The 13,042-nt window shown below is 43.7% G+C and overlaps 1 pseudogene; it reads right to left on the bottom strand.

Annotated features, from left to right (window-relative positions):
• Positions 1-294: 294 nt before the first annotated feature.
• Positions 295-1,443, bottom strand: LOC111552640 (annotated as a pseudogene).
• Between the last annotated feature and the right edge of the window lie 11,599 nt (positions 1,444-13,042).

Below are 13,042 nucleotides of genomic sequence, written 5' to 3'. Positions count from 1 at the left end.
CCCTGGCCACAGAACCAGACGGACAGGGTCCCTGCAGTGTTTGCCACTGAGCCTGATTACCACAGCCTGCAGAGGTGCTGCTAGCTACACACAGGCTGACCTTTCTTCTCCTGGGAATGAGATTTTGTTTTGCTATCACCTGCCCCCAGGATGGATTCTTTGCAGTCCCCTATTCTCTGCATTTCTAACTGCTGTTTCAAAGTCCTGGGTGCCCTGCTTTCAAGAGGGGTTGGGAAGGTGAGCACCACATTAAAAAAATGTATCAGTTATTTAATTAGAATCTTCTTAAGAAATTTAGAACATCAATGTATGAGGATAAATTCTACTCATCAGGGCAAACACAGATCACAGTTAGCCCTGGAACTGAGGAATAGCTTTGATTTTGGTAAAATTTGCCAGTCCACAGCTTTCTGATCAACCAGACACCTCTCCGTAACTTCATATTTCTCTTTCTCTGCACCAGAGATCTCACCTTTGTGGTGTCTGGGCTTCTGCAGTTTCTTCTTGAGGTAAGCATCAGTAAGACGTTTTGAAATTTTCACATTGCTGACTGATACCAATTTTTATAGAGGTGGCAGTGACAAATTACTGGTGTGTTTTTCACAGAGAAACTCAATCGAGGACCAGAGGTCCAGTCACAAGTAAAAGCCACTGCCCAGCTAGCTGCTCCAGGAAAACCATCTTGCCTCTGTGGCGCCCAGTGAGGATGATGAGCAGAATGGTCCTGGGAGCGATGCTGCTTGCAGTTTTCTGGCATGCTGACTGCAGGGTTTTTGTTTTTGTTTTTGTTTTGAGGCAGAGTCTCACTGTGTCACCCAGGTTGGAGTGCAATGGTGCAATCTCGGCTCACTGCTACCTCTCGCCTCCTGGGTTCAAGCGATTCTCCTGCCTCAGCCTCCCAAGTAGCTGGGACTACAGGTGTGTACTACCACTCCTGGCTAATTTTTGTATTTTTAGTAGAGAAGGGGTTTCACTATGTTGACTAGGCTGGTCTCATACTCCTGACTCCTGGTGATCTCCCCACCTCAGCCTCCCAAAGTGCTGGGATTACAGGCATGAGCTACCATGCCTGGCTGCTCAACAACTTTTTAGACACATCTCCAGTAGGATGATAAGGCATCTTGTGAAGTTTAACCACTGGGGCACCACCATTCTTGTCACCACCGACTGGTTTTGTAACAGTTGCAAGAACCTTCTCCTTTTCAATCTTGGAGTTAGCCGCTGAGTACTTCCTCTTGTATGTGCCTTTCTGGAACACATAGCAGGTCGAGAATATCTGTCAATTCCTCTGATGAGGACAGGATTTCAGCTGCAGTGGGGCTTCCCTTTCTTGGGTCTTTTGGCTTTGAGGTTACCCTTTGTTACCTTGCCACTAGCATCAGCCTTCTTGGATTCAGGTTTCTTCTTCTTAGTATCTGGCTTCTCAACTTTTTCACCCACCATCTTATAAGATGAGAAAGACAGCACCAGGCTGGGTGTGGTGGCTCATGCCTGTAATCCCAGCACTTTGGGAGGCTGAGGCAGGCAAATCGCTTTAACTCAGGAGTTCGAGACCAACCTGGCCAACATGACAACATTCCATCTCTACAAAAAAATATAAAAACTAGCTGGGTGTGATGGCATGTGCCTATAGTCTCAGCTCCTTGGGAGTTGAGGTGGGAGGATCGCTGGAGCCCAGAAGTTAAGGCTACAGTGAGCTATGGTTGCGCCACTGCACTCCAGCCTGGGTGACAATGAGACCCTGTCTCAAAAGAAAGAAAGAAAGAAAGAAGAAGAAAGAAAAAAAGAAGACAGCACTACATTTTCAGGCTCCTTAACCAGGTGCTTAAGGTTAGGGGCCAGCAGAATTCCCCAAAGGTGATAAAGAATTTCATCTGCTGGGTAGCTAAAAGAAAAATGCCCATGACATCTATTTTAAGCCATTGTTGGTAATAGTAAGAAAATAATCTTTTTATCTTTTTGGTGTTTTAGATTTTGACAATAAAATGCTTTGTTGGTTCAACACAACAACACAGATGGCTGGAGGATCACAAAAGAATCTACTATGTCTATCATTTCCTTGAGTGTCTGAATGAAATGTCATTGGCTCTGCGGGAAAGGGCTCTGCCACTTACTAGCTGTATGACCTGGGAGCAATCATTTAATCTTTCTCAGCCTCAGTTTCCTCATTTATGAAGTGGAAATGACTTTAGCATTTATCTCTTACTTAGAGTTCTTGTGTGCTGATATCCATAAAGCTCCTAGGACAGTGCTCAGTGTATAATAGTGCTTAATAAATGGTAGCTGTTAATGGCTAATTTAGAGAGACTTGAGATTGAGGATTGGCCAAAAGGGTCAAAATGCAAGGCCTGCTGATGTACAGGATGTACCAGGTGTCCACCTTCAAGGATAATTTGGAGGAAGGAGGTCATGATAAAAGATGAAGTGAGTGACCTCCAAGTTGAATGACCTCCATCAAACAAGATGGGCAAATTCCCAAATGCTACTCGTCACAGGTGCCTGAGCAGAACAATCTGCTTTCAAAGTACAATTAAATAGGAAAATGCTCAGTGATCTCAAGGGGTAGACCCACTCCGGTGCCCCATCTGCTCAGTTTATGCACAGCCATTAGACAATGCTGGGGAAAATGTCTATCTCTAGTTTACAGAAGGTTCTTTTGGAATCTCTTTGCAGAACTCAAAAGGGGGGTGTTCTCAGCAACTTTTGTTTAGGTTGGAATCCTAGGAAAGTCACCAATCTTTGGACATACTCAAATTTCTATTTTTGTTCCAGTTATCCAGCAGATAATAAATAGGATTTTAGTTCTGCTAAGTGCTAATTTGAGAGGTATCTCGTTTAAAAGTTATTTATTGGGAGAAAATACGAAAGATGCAGCCTAAGAAATAATCTGTTGGTGTTGCTGACTCACCTTTTCAGTTAAGGCATCAATTTTATTATTATTTAGCCTTTTTTTGCTAGATTAAGAATGAGAATGAATCATCAAAAAAAAAAAAAAAAAAAAAAAGAGAAAGATTCTAAGAGATGTGCATACATTTGTTTTCCCATAACTGAGGATCATTTGAGTTTATGTAAGATGCTATTTCAGAGTTAACACATCACCTCTAAAGTTGCTGCATTTAAAGCTGGGTTGGTTGTTAAAAGCACCATTTAAATGTTTTCATGGAGGAATTAGGGATGGAATATGTACACACTGGTCACCCAGGGAGAAGTTGAAATAGTCATTTACCTCTTTAATGGAGGCAGAGAATGTAATTAATAACCATTTGCATGTAACAGTTAAATATTTCATGGTGGTGACAATGATTCATCCCTACTTCCTACAGCATCTAGAGCAAAATTAAACCCAAGTGCTAAGATGTTCAGGAAACTATAGAATGTAAAACCTCAACATTCACCCTGTCTCTGTCCTACTAACTCACCGTCCTTGTATTCCTCTCATACTCAACCTCCTTCTGCAAGTAGCAGTTTTAACTTCTGTATTGCTTGGCACCACAGGCTTCCTAATTTACAGAGAGAACTTGGCTAGTGCAGGGAAGGCAAATAGGTTTCAAGTCTCAGATTTCAACCTGAGATTGATTGGTAGTAGCTATGTGGAACACTGTGTTGAAAGGGCTTCTAAAAAGTTGCCTCTAGGCGCAGTGGTAAAGAGGGCAGTGATTGATTAGTAATGCCTGCCATGGGTTGGAGAGAAGAGTACTGGCCTGAATATCATTTATTTTGCCATCCTCAACCAGTGCAAAGAACCCAAGATTAGGAATTGGATCTGGTCTCGGTTTAGCCATAGCATGCCATATGATTTTGGACAAATATCACCATTCTAGTTTTCCCAAATGCTAATTTAGAGGAAATTCAGTCTCTCACGCAAAATTTAAAAGGCTGTTATAAAGATTGAAAAAGATTTGAAAGCACAGAAATCTGCATAATATATTGTTATATTGCCATTTTCCAAATGGAAGGCTAACTGGACAGCTTACAGATTTATGTAAGACTCAGAGCTCCATTGTGAATCTATTTATTTTACAAATGTGAGGGGTATAGGGAAAAGAGAGTATGGAGTCCTTCAGCAGAAATGAGAGATTGAAAAGGTCAGAGATGAAAGGAACTTAAATATTATCGAGGAGAGTGGTTTTCCTGTTTTTTATTTTCTTAAAATCTGAGAAACTCCCTTTTCCCCCTCAGACAAAATCCTTATGCACACCCAATACAATAAACCAGTAAGTGGTGCTACTCTGTTTGAAGGTGTTTATTTCTTAGTAGGCTTCCCAGATCCTTGGTGTAGAGTAAGTATTAAGTATATTTTAATTCAATTACATGTCCCAGGCATCTTCAGAAAGAGGTATTAAAACTTTTCCAGCGTGTTAAATTCTGCTACCTCACCAATGACATCTTGGACCTTGACCTCCAATGTGTGTGTGACCAAATTCCCCTCATTGAGGCTGGGAAGAGAGGTAGTTGTTTGAGATCCAAATGATAAAATGCCTGGTATGGGAGGAAAAAAAAGATTTCTGTGTGAGAGAAAAGCTAGTCCTAATTGTATTACAAACACAAGGACATAAAAAAGCTCTTTCATTTCTAAAATCCTAGAGTGGAATGAGAAGTCCTTACAGTGACTTTGCCTCATCATTATCCAGTCATCCAGTTAATATTCACCCAGTAATCTACTGTGCATCAGGCATTGCATTTAGCACTGGGGATACAGTGTTAGGCAAAACTGGGTCCGTGTTTTCATGGACCACATATTTTGTTGGGAGAGACAGAATGAACAAAGGTAAAAAGATTTTAGATGGTGATATGTGGAATGAAAATAGTTTTCATACAAGGGAACTGAAGGTGGAGCTTCTAAATAGTGGTTGCTCCGTACTTGTTAAATGAATCAATAAAGGCTTATGATGGGCCACCAGAGGCCCCAGACCACACCTTGACAATAAATATTTTCAACAATGTAAAGAGTAGAACCATATCAATTGTAATCTTAGAGTTCCCATGGGGCGCAAGAGAAACTTTATTTGCCTGATTGAGTGGGAGTCTGGCTCAGAGCATTGTGGCTAGAGCTTTTTATATCTTTATATTTTGGAGCTGCCCGGCCACGTTTCTGCACCTATAGCAATGTCATAAAAGCTACTCCCTGCTCACAGCAATGAAGCACAGAGGAGCTGTGTTAGGAATTTATGTCAGCTGGAGAAGGGACGCTGGAGTAGCCAACTTATAACAAAATAACTTTAATAAATTTTGTTGACTGAGGAAAGGTAAAGCATTTTATGGATCTGGAAAACAAACAAGTTTAGGGCTCAGAGCTGGGAGAAAGTGATTACAGAAGAGAACTCAAAGTTGAGAATAGAAAGAAGAAGACTGAGAGGGAGTTCAGATAGAGGTGTGAGGAGCCAAACAGGACAAAAAGCTGGGTTCATTTACTATGGACTCCTCTGCCTTACAGGAATGAAAGTAGGAATAAAATACTCCACACAATACTTATTTCAAAAGCCATAGTTCACAAAAAGAACCATTAATCTCACTGTGATGGTTAATTTAATTTAATCTTATTTTTGAGACAGACTCTTGTTCTGTCACTTAGGCTGGAGTGTGGTAGCAGGATCTTGGCTCACTGCACCCTCCACCTCTCAGGTTCGAGCGATTCTCCTGCCGCAGCCTCCTGAGTAGTTGGGATTGCAGGCGTGCGCCACCATGTGCGGCTACTTTTTGTAGAGCTGGGATTTTGCCATTTTGGCCAGGCTGGACTTGAACTCCTGACCTCCAGTGATCCACCCGTCTTGGCCTCCGAAAGTGCTGGGATTATAGATATGAGCCACCGCGCCCAGCCTGTGATGGTTAATTTTAATACGTCAACATGATTGGGCCAGAGGGTACCCAGTTTAAACATTACTTCTAGATGTGTCTGCAAGGATATGTCTATTTCCAGATGAGACTGGCATTTGAATTGGTGAACTCCATGAAATAGATTGCCTTTCCCAATGTGGATGGGCACCCTTCAATCAGCTGAGGACCTGAATAGAACAAAAAACCGGGGAAGGAGGGATTTGGCCCCTTCCTGCCTGCTGCATGAGGTGGGATCTTGGTCTTATTCTGCCCTTGGACTGAGATTTACACCACTGGGCCCCCTGGTTCTCAGGCCTTCAGACTCAGACTGGGACTACACCACTGGCTTGCCTGGGTCTCCAGCTTGCAGACAGCAGATCATGGGACTTCTCAGCCTCCATGATCACATGGGCCAATTCCGCACGCCTTAAATTAGAAGCATTTCCCATGTGTATGCTTTGAAAAATCAATTCACAGTGTCAACAGCAACAGTGTTAGAATTGTGAAGTACCTTCTTTTTCCCTAATGTCTGTCATCCTCTTCTTCCTGGCCTAGGTATATCGCTTTAGGTTCAGAGGCTTACGTTGAAAGGGGAAGACTGGAGATAAATGCTCTTTTTCTCTTCATGTCAGTCTGGTGAGATGCCCCTTCAACCCTATGAAGCCCCTTCAACTCTGGCCTGCCCTGGCTATTGTACTGGCAGAGCAACTGCCAGGGAGATCTTGTGACTTATGTTGAATATTTATTCTCCCTGGCTGTGAAGTTGGGCAAATCAGATGGTCATTATGAGGAGCCTGGCTTCTGGATTTGCCTGTTACCTTACAATGTAGTGATCACATCTCATTACGTCCCAACTCTTATACCATGGAATTCCAGGAAGTTCTGAAGCCCCAGGAGCTTTCGACGTCTGAAAGCTTTGGATTTACTATTCTGTTTCTCATCCCCTTGTTTGGAGGTCTCCTATATCTTGCTGTGATTGTGTGCTTGTGTGTGTGTGTGCATGCATGCTTTGCTGGTATGATGGTTCTCAGCACTGCCTCCTGCCTTACATCCAAGTTCTCCCATTTAAGCTGACCCTCTTAGTATTTTATCCCTGACATTATTTGGAATGGCTGGTGCATGCTGATAATAAAATCAGACTGACTGTTATTGTTTTTAAATTCTCCAAAGGCCATGCCCATGCACCCATTTATTGCCTGCACGTAGGGCTGACTGCTTCTACCGCCTCAGGGTCAAAGTCTCTGCTTGGCGGCATCCTGTTCACCCTTCATGATCCATACTGGGCTAGGTTTGATGCTCCTCCTACCCTGCTTTCTCTATCCTATCACTTATCTGATATGTTTGTTTAACTTTCTGTTTTCCGCCTCTCTATTTTAAGGGATGTGGAAGCAGAGAATGTGTCTGTTTTGCTCACCGTCACATCTGCGGAGTCTAGCCCAATGCCTGGCATGGAGTCAGGATGCAATCATAATTTGCCACATGAATGAATACATGGTTGGTTTGTCTCATGACTGGTCACTCTCTGTCTTACTTCCTCATCTGTAAAATCGAGCACTGTCTTTACTTATAAGATTTCCATGAAGGTAAAATAAACTGATTAGCATATTTTATTTTTATTTTTTGAGATGGAGTCTCGCTCTGTCACCCAGGCTGAAGTGCAGTGATGTGGTCTCAGCTCAGTGCAACCTCTGCCTCCTGGGTTCAAGCAATTCTTATGCCTCAGCCTCCTGAGTAGCTGGGATTACAGGCAGGTGCCACCACACCCGGCTAATTTTTGTATTTTTTTTAGTAGAGATGGGGTTTCACCTTGTTGTCCAGGCTGGTCTCGAACTCCTGACCTCCGGTGATCTGCCTGCCTCGGCCTCCCAAAGTGCTGGGATCACTGATGAGCATTTTTTAAAAGAGTGCAAAAAGAACTGTATAAAACTGTGAGGTGGTAATTGTTACGTGTGCTGTTGAGTGGAAAGATGACACCTGACGCATCCTTTTGGTTTGTTGTTCTTTCCTGCTCTTCAGACACAAATACGTGTCAGCATTTAATCAATGCTGTCTTTCCAGAGGGAAGATTGACAGAGACAAGACTTCCTCTTGCTCCTGTCAGGGTAACGGGTGCCTGTTGAGATGCTTGTCTTAATTTACCTAACAGAGGGCATTTGCCCCTTGTAAATTTGTTGTTTTGATTTATTCAGCAGATTTGCCATGATTAAAGTGTCCTCTTTGTTATAAGAGAAAACCGACCTTTTCTTTCTTGAGGTGAATGATTGATGAAATATATCTATATTTATATATATACGTATGTAAAATATAGATATATTTTACCACCCAATGAGGTTAATTTGATGGTTTCTATCCAGGGACTAACATGTTCTGATTTAACATCGAAATCTCTTTGTAAAAGGCTCAATGCTGGGGAGATTAAATCTAGGACTAACCAATGGGCAGGAAGGGATGAAGAGAGATTTTTAAAAATTGACTCGTTATAAAGTAGATCTGTTTAATGGATGGGCCCAGAGATGGGATAGGGTATGTTTAAAGGAAGGAGGGAGTGTCTCAGACTGGGGATGTTTATACAGAGGTTGGATGGTCACTGAGCAGGAATAGAGCTAATTTATTTATTCGGCAGATGTTTAATGAGCTCCTACACTGTGCTTGACACCAAGCTAGGCACTGGGAAGAGGCTGCCCCAAAGCCTGGAGATGTGGGTCTAGTCTTGTTTAACAATAATAACACACAACTACACAAAAGTAGCAGTTAACGCTCATCAATTGCTTACTATGCGCCAGCACAGGGCTCAGAGTTTTATGTGCACTGCTTCGCTCCTCAGAGTGCCTCGGTAGCTGTATTTCCCCCTTTTCCCCTTACTTGCTGTGTGACCTTGGGCTGGTCCCTTTCCCTCTGTCAGCATCAGTTTTCTCATTTATAAGGATTGAACTCATCCCGGGGACAAAATGAGTTTCCAGGAGTAAAAGAAACTGAGACAAGGGAGCATCTGAGGGTGTGCTGAGCTCCCTGGCTCTGAATTTTTAAAATTTCTATTACATATAAAAACCAAATAGAGGCCATGGGCCTCCTAAAGGTGAAGCTTCAATTTTCAAGGGAATAGGACTATTGAGCAACACCAAACAAGGGACAGTGAAAGAGGAAAGGAAAGGTTCTGTCTGATAAAGTGGACCCAGTATTCTGGTCTGGGCCTGTTTAGACACTTATGGCTTAAAGTAATTTTACCTCTTGTCCTCACACTGTGTTCATCTCAAGAGAGTTTGGGCCAACCAGTTTAAGGAATTCTCAGGATATGTAGGCACAGACAATGATCTCAGTGTACATCTGGTTGCTGGAAGAATCCAGGGGCTTGACCTCTGGAAACCCCAGATAGACTCCGAGGCCAGGCAGGGACTCAGCCAGGACAGGGGACATAATCTTTTGGCACCACAGGCAGTGGCATAGCAAGCATGGGTGGTGGAAGTATAAAAGAGTATTTTATCACTGACATTATTGGAATTGCTGGCGCATGCTGATAATAAAATCAGACTGACTCTTATTGTCTTTAAATTCTCCAAAGGCCATGTCCCTGCACCCCTTTGTTGCCTGCACATACAGCTGACTGCTTCTACCGCCTGCCCATCTTTTTTTCTCTGTTGCCCAGACTGGAATGCAGTGGTCCGATCTCTGCTCACTGCAGCCTCTGCCTCCCAGGTTCAAGTGATTCTCCTGCCTCAGCCTCCTGAGTAGCTGGGATTACAGGCATCTGACACCACGCCCAACTAATTTTTGTATTTTTAGTAGAGATGGGGTTTCACCGTATTGGCCAGGCTGGTTTCAAACTCTTGACCTTGTGATCCGCCTGCCTCAGCCTCCCAAAGTGCTGGCATTACAGGTGTGAGCCACTGCACCTGGCCCTGCCTGCCCATCCAGCCTCCGAACATAGGCCCAGGATCTGTGTCCCAGGGCTTGTGCGGCAGGGGTGAGAAGGAGTTTCTTATGGAAATCAGGGACTGAGCAAGTGCCTCTTGGAAAGAGTCCCAGTTCTGCCTGTATTTTCTTAACTGGGGTCAGAACAGGGCATTCACTTTTTAAAAAAATATTCAACAAACATTTGTTAAGCACTTACTTGATAATAGTACCTGTCATTATCATTGAATTTAATCTTCAAAAGTCATCCTTTAAGACAAGCCATATCCCTGTTTTACAGATGAAGAACTCAGGCTCAGAGAGGAGACGTCATCTGTGCGGTCGAGCTTGGGTCAGTACGGCTCCGGAACCTATGTACCCCTGGTTGGTAACACCGCCCCTCGTCTAAGTGCTATAACCGGCTATTTGCCTGGTTGCCTCTGGTCTGGGGTTGATGCTTTTCTCAGACTGTAACAAGAGCTTAACATGGTAATCAGGAAGGTAGGCCTGCCTGTGTTGGTACAGATACCTTGCTAATGAGGATATGAGTTGAAGGAAAAGGGCAAAGCCCAAATATTGTAGCTCTGGAAATGAGAATTTAAGGCCTTGGCTCTGGCTTTTCAGTGTGTGGGTTAAGAAGTTCTTAAAGAGGAGAAGGGAGCAGATACATAATCCCATGATTTTGCCAAGTAGTAGCACTATTAAAAATTTCCCAGGAAATTAGGCTAGCTGAGTCAGGTGCATGGGAAGTGTTCTCTTTTGCTTTCTGCATTTTCCCCAGCGGCCTTTCCTAGCAACCCTCAGTGCCCCCACCTGTACTCTCACTTCTCAATTTCATCCACTCTCTGGAAGCTCACCTTGTCCCCAAGCTCAGGGCACATAAGCACCCACTTATATTGTCAGACATCAATTCCTGTGGAATCAGAATGGCAAGGATGTGCCAGGTTAAACATCTGAGCTTTTGTATGTGAGTCTGTGTGTGTGCATGTGAGTGAATGTGTGTATGTGATACACACACACACATACAGAGGTGTTAATCTGCTTTGAGTAAACCTTTTTCAAACACAGCCTAATTCCTAAAGAACCATTTGGAAAGTTCCCAAGGTAGGAAAAGATCAACCACAAACAGCCTTGAAGTAGTAGGTAGAAAGTTTGATTGTTTTTTCTTGGCAGCAATTTCTTCCAGGCCTGAGAAAGGGGTGGGATAGACAGCAGCTCGCAGGAAGAGCTCTGGGCCGACATTTGCTAAGTGGTCTCAGGAGGGGGCTGAGGCTTTCAGTCAAGTAGCTGGTTGTCCCCGAAAGCCAAACATTTGGTTTTGAGTTCAGCTCCCATTTGGAATTCATTTCCCAGACCTCAAAGTGCGAAACGTCACTGTTGTTATTTATTTATTTTTCTTTATTCTCAGGCTTGTTTGTTTTCTGGCAAGGAGCCAAGGTAATTTCTGCAAAGGCTAGCGTCCTTTGGTATTTGTAAGATGAGGAAAATGCCACGGATGGTGTGTGAAGAGGATGTACAAAAATTGGACGAGAGGGAATTAAGCCAACTCTGCCTGAATTACCTTGTTTTTCTTCCTTCTTAGAAATCAGAAAGTCAGAAGCAATGTGGTCCATCACTGTCACCCCTCCCTTCCTTCCCTTCCTTCCTTCCTTCCATCTTTCATCTTTTTATCCATCCTTCCTTTCTTCCATCCATCCTCTTTTTCATCCATATATGAAAACTGAATTGAGCGTTTATTACGAACTAAGGGATACAAAGATAAACTAAACACAGTCCTTGGTTTCTAGAAATTTGTAGTTGAGTGGGGAAGACAGACACAAACAATACTGCAATGTAACAAGGTAATTATTAATATTACAACAGAAGTTTGTGAAGGGGATCCAGGGAGCCCAGTATAGAAGGTTGCCGTCTCTGTGTGGCACAGAGGTTGGCGATTAGCAAGGCTACTGAGAGTAGTGTTTTTAAATGGGAGAGTTCGCTGATCCCCCTCACAGGACATGTGACAGAGGTGTGGCTCACCTGTTCAGTTGCCACCCCTGCTCAAACCCCTTGTGGGAAGAGGAGCACACAGATGGACAAGTGCAGGAGCCCAAGTGGGCGTGTATTGCAGTGTGCCCTTTTAGCCTTGCCATTTGTAGACAGCTTGAGTGGAAACCAGTTTAGTGGACCCTCTGCCTTTCTGCAAGGGCAGAGGGCCAGTGTGATAGCTTCCTGTATCCTGAGCTCTTGTTCAGTGTCCTGGAAAAATTGGGTCACACACAGCCTTGAAGGATGAATGTGGGAGCTTTATGAGTGGTGGAGGTGGCTCTCCGCAGGATGGATGGGGAGCTGGAAGAGGGGATGGAGTGGGAATATGATCTTCCCCTGGAGCCTGGCCATCCAGTACCCAAACCTCTTTCTGACCACCCCCAGCCAAACTCCTCTCTGTGTTCAGACATTCCTCCTCTTCTCTCTTTCTCGACTGTGTTGTTCTGCTGTCCGTCTGCTTGTCTCATCATCTCCTCACCTGCTCATCTGCTTCTGGAGCCTAGGGTTCAGGGTTTATATAGGTACAGGATAGGAGGCATGGTGGGACAAAAGGCAACTTTTTAGGTATGAAAACAGGAATGCCTGTCTTCATTTAGGGCTGTGGGTCTTCAGGCTTGAGGGTGGGGCCTGTGCTGCGGAACCGCTCTCTTCACCCAGTGTTTCCCTGTTTCCTGTCTGTATCATTTTCAGATGAATCTTAAAGGATAAGATGGCAGGGCAGGTTGGTGTAAGAACCAAGGCCAGATGCTGTGTTGTTGGCGTGGAGATAGACAGAAAGGGATGACTTAAAGAGGCATTGTGGGGAAGAAATTGACTAAGTGGTCTCAAAAGACAGGAAGGAGCAAGGGACAGGAAGGAGCCTTCTGCAGTAATACGGCCACCCTGTCAGTCCCAATTTTGTGGGGGTGGGCAGTAGGAGGTAGTGACAGGGCCAAATGGTTCTGTTTTTTGTTTTTTTATTTTCTTACCAAAAGTAATAAAAATGAACATTTCTCCAGTTACTTCAGAACAAGTCCAGTGCCACGTGCTTCGAATGTATTACCTCAGTGTATCCAAGATGTGGCATATATGTTATGAGAGATTATTTTAGGTAATACCCAGTTGAGGCATTGAATAAAACTGAATCGCATAGAGATTTTCCTTTTTAATTCTCTTTAGAGCTTCCTGATTACTTCAAGGACAAAGCTGAGGTTTGAAGCCTCGATGTTTTTAACTTCATTTTATACATGTGAATCTCCATTTTAACAAAGAGAGGGCAGCCTCAGGCACAGAGCCTTCAGCAGGAAACAGCATTTAGCTAGGATTTAGCAAA

This window comes from Piliocolobus tephrosceles, chromosome 4, assembly GCF_002776525.5.
Source record: "Piliocolobus tephrosceles isolate RC106 chromosome 4, ASM277652v3, whole genome shotgun sequence".
NCBI lineage: Eukaryota > Metazoa > Chordata > Mammalia > Primates > Cercopithecidae > Piliocolobus > Piliocolobus tephrosceles.
The sequence above is the reverse complement of the archived record's forward strand: the minus strand, read 5'-3'. Positions and strand labels throughout refer to the sequence as shown.